This window comes from Micropterus dolomieu, unplaced genomic scaffold, assembly GCF_021292245.1.
Source record: "Micropterus dolomieu isolate WLL.071019.BEF.003 ecotype Adirondacks unplaced genomic scaffold, ASM2129224v1 contig_14373, whole genome shotgun sequence".
NCBI classification, from domain to species: Eukaryota; Metazoa; Chordata; class Actinopteri; order Centrarchiformes; family Centrarchidae; genus Micropterus; species Micropterus dolomieu.
This window is the reverse complement of record NW_025743359.1, coordinates 1-3,958: the sequence shown is the minus strand read 5'-3', so window position 1 is coordinate 3,958 and position 3,958 is coordinate 1. Positions and strand designations below refer to the sequence as shown.

General features: G+C 41.1%; 2 long non-coding RNA genes across 2 annotated transcripts; both read left to right on the top strand.

The window, feature by feature from the left end:
- Positions 1-864: 864 nt before the first annotated feature.
- LOC123966836 lies at positions 865-2,814 on the top strand. Its single transcript, XR_006824078.1, has 3 exons — positions 865-982; positions 1,804-2,058; positions 2,767-2,814. It is a non-coding gene; the product is annotated as an uncharacterized LOC123966836 (long non-coding RNA).
- Positions 2,815-3,163: 349 nt separating this feature from the next.
- LOC123966835 lies at positions 3,164-3,513 on the top strand. Its single transcript, XR_006824077.1, has 3 exons — positions 3,164-3,243; positions 3,350-3,407; positions 3,489-3,513. It is a non-coding gene; the product is annotated as an uncharacterized LOC123966835 (long non-coding RNA).
- The last annotated feature ends 445 nt before the right edge of the window (positions 3,514-3,958 follow it).

Here is a 3,958-nt window from a genome sequence, read left to right as displayed (position 1 = left end):
CAACAAGACAGGCAGTGATCAGAACACACAACGCAGACAGGCAGACACAAACCAAGCAGGAACCAAACAGCACACAATAACAGAAAAAAACAAGAACAAAGACAGACACGGATCAGGATCATGGCAGCAGCATCATTATAAGAAATTTAGAAAGTATTTCTGTTTATATTTAAAGTAAAAAATATGTTGTTGCTACATTTAATGTTTTGATTATTGCTCCATTTTGATGATGTCATTCCCAATAGCTCTCAGTTTTTGACTGAGACAGAATGGATATTGTTAGTCTGTCACTTTTGACTTTTCATAGTAAAACATTAGTTTCTGATGAAGATTCATGTTCAGAGTGTAGATGATGATGCAACAGCTGTTAGTATAAGGAAAATAACTTTTTACAGTCTGTTATTTAGACTCAACAGAATTATTTACAAAACACAAGGAAGTGATCTGCCAGCTGGCAACAACTAAAACTTACCTGAGAAGACTGTCAGGACTGACTCAGTAAACAGGACCTGAACACAACCAGCATCCTGTATATAGAGACAAATGATTAAAGACGTGTGATTGGCTGTCAGTTTCCACCAGCAGGAGTCAAAAATCTGCACTCTGGACAGCTGCTGTGACAAATACTAGAGAGAATCAAAAAGTAGTATATCGTAAATAGTTAATCGTCTACGGTAACAAATTCTAATCTTGAAGTAATTCATGTTCATCTCTTCTCCAGATGCTCCAAAGCTTCCCTCTGTGTCAGTGAGTCCCTCTGCTGAGATAGTGGAGGGCAGTTCAGTGACTCTGACCTGCAGCAGTGATGCTAACCCAGCAGCTAAATACACCTGGTACAAGGAGAATGTAAACTTCAAACCTCTCAGTGAAGAACCACAGCTTGTCTTCAGCTCCATCCAGTCCTCTGACTCTGGAGAGTATTACTGTGCAGCTGAGAACCAGCTGGGGAGGAGGACATCTGAATACATCATTAATGTGAAATGTGAGTGAAACAGCTTATTTAAAATAAAAAAACAGCTTAAATCTGCCCAGTCTTTGCAGAAGAAGGCTTTACTGACCATGCCTACATCCTTCATCTCTACTTGCTTCGCATTAACAGTCTGCTGTAACTCAGCAGCTCCAGAAGATTTTGAGTTCTATGTAGTTTGGGATTCAAACTGTCACACATCCATTCATCAGACCACCTTCTCCTCTAAAATGCTGCTGCACACAGCTGTTCACAGTTTATAATAAATACCAGATGTGCTACTGTAGTAACACACCCTTAACCTAGAATAATCCTAACACATCTCCTCCAGATGCTCCAAAGACCTCCTCTGTGTCAGCGAGTCCCTCTGGTAAAATCATGGAGGGCAGTTCAGTCCTGTGCAGTGTTGTCAACGTAGAAGAGAGGTTGAACACATTATTAGCAGGAGTAACACAGAAACAGCAGCTGGAGCAAGACTCAGGAACATCTATCATCAGGGCTTCTCATCCTCTTTTGAGTTGAATTTGAATGAATTTTGTATTCATGTGGGAAGACACCAAGTTTCTTCATAGAAAAGGGTCATGAAGACGACACCTGTGACCAAGTTTCACGTACATGTCTACTAGTGGTTGTTATAGCCTGCTAGCTAGCTTTGTAGGGGGGACAAGAGCCTTACTCATGAAGCAGGATAACAAAGTAACAACTGGGATCAGAATAATAAATCAAATGAATCACTAAATAATAACTTGCATTGCTCCTCCTAGCTCGTGGCACCCCATGCCTAAAAACAGGCCTGTAAACAAATACTGATAAGTTGTGTCTCTTTTGTCCTCCAGATGCTCCAAAGCTTCCCTCTGTGTCAGTGAGTCCCTCTGCTGAGATAGTGGAGGGCAGTTCAGTGACTCTGACCTGCAGCAGTGATGCTAACCCAGCAGCTAAATACACCTGGTACAAGGAGAACCAAACTCTGCTCAGTGAAGAACCACAGCTTGTCTTCAGCTCCATCCAGTCCTCTGACTCTGGAGAGTATTACTGTGCAGCTGAGAACCAGCTGGGGAGGAGGACATCTGAATACATCATTAATGTGAAATGTGATTTAAAATTTAAAAATAGCAAACATCTTAAATCTGTCCAGTCTTTGCAGGAGAAGATTAGAGTTATATGCAGTTTTTGGATTCAAACCGTCACACATCCATTCATCAGACCACCATCAAAGTCTAAAATGATGCTGCACACAGCTGTTCCCAGTTTATAATAAATACCAGATGTGCTACTGTAGTAACACACCCTTAACCTAGAATAATCCTAACACATCTCCTCCAGATGCTCCAAAGACCTCCTCTGTGTCAGCGAGTCCCTCTGGTAAAATCATGGAGGGCAGTTCAGTCCTGTGCAGTGTTGTCAACGTAGAAGAGAGGTTGAACACATTATTAGCAGGAGGAACACAGAAACAGCAGCTGGAGCAAGACTCAGGAACATCTATCATCAGGGCTTCTCATCCTCTTTTGAGTTGAATTTGAATTAATTTTGTGATTCATGTGGGAAGACACCAAGTTTCTTCACAGAAAAGGATCATGAAGACGACACCTGTGACCAAGTTTCACGTACATGTCTACTAGTGGTTGTTATAGCCTGCTAGCTAGCTTTGTAGGGGGGACAAGAGTCTTACTCATGAAGCAGGAAGTAACACTGGGACATTAAAATAATGAATAAAATTAAATGTATTGCACCTTTTAGCTCGTAGCAGTCTACGCCTAAACACAGGTAGATTGATAAGTTGTCTCTCTTTTCTCCCCCAGATGCTCCAAAGCTTCCCTCTGTGTCAGTGAGTCCCTCTGCTGAGATAGTGGAGGGCAGTTCAGTGACTCTGACCTGCAGCAGTGATGCTAACCCAGCAGCTAATTATACCTGGTACAAGGAGAATGAAGACTCACCAAAAGCATCAGGACAGAACTTCACCATCACTGACTTCAGAGCTGAACACAGTGGGAATTATTACTGTGAAGCCCAGAACAGAAGAGGACGTCATAACTCCACCTTACATCTGATTGTTGTGGCAGGTACGTTTCTCCATGACACTACTTGGCTGATTAACAGAAGAGCATCACCTGGAAAACTGATTCATGAATCAACTCTACTAATGAGGTCCAGAACAGTTTATCTAATAACTGTCAATCTCCATTTCTAGGGAAATCTACAATGATAATAAATATCATCAGGTTGACTCTGGTGGTTGTGATGCTGATTCCTCTGCTTCTGGTTTGTCTGTGGATGAGGTGAAACTATAAGAATAAATTAGTTCCATCACTGATCTTTCAATACTGACTTTCATAGTTTTGGAGTTATTGACTTTTTATTTATTTGTTTTTGGATTCAATTTAGAAAGAAGAAAACTCTGAGCTCCACCACTGAACCAAATGAACCCATAGAGACATTAGAGGTGAGAAATCTGTTGGGCCACAGTGACAGAACTTCCATTAATTCCATTTATGAGGCCATTGCCTCTCCCTCTCCCCATGAGTTGGAGTCTGATCCTGATTGTAGCAATGCCTCAGCCTTGAACCAAAACTGTAACCAGAGGGACTCACCTGGATGGAAACAGAGAGAAGTACAGCATTGAAGTAGTCAGTGGAGAACAGGGGGCTGTGGAGGATGAGGATACATTTACCTTTAACTGCAAACATTTTCATTTTTAGTTTTCATTAGCAGCAGCAGGTAGACGTCAGCAGCAGCATGTAGCACAAGATTAGAGTAGAATGTAAGCGTCATTGTTACCTGTGCAGGTACATTACATAAGTTCAGTATTTTACTCAGTATACAAAATGTTATTTCAAAATGGAATGTAATAAATTGCTTTTAAGAAACACTGTTTGTCCTTTCACATCACACCTGTGCTGGTAATGAAAGCCAATAACATCAGATCAATACAAACATGTAGAACTGGAAGCTAAGTATTTCACAGCATGTACAGTCTATATTTAAACACTGAAA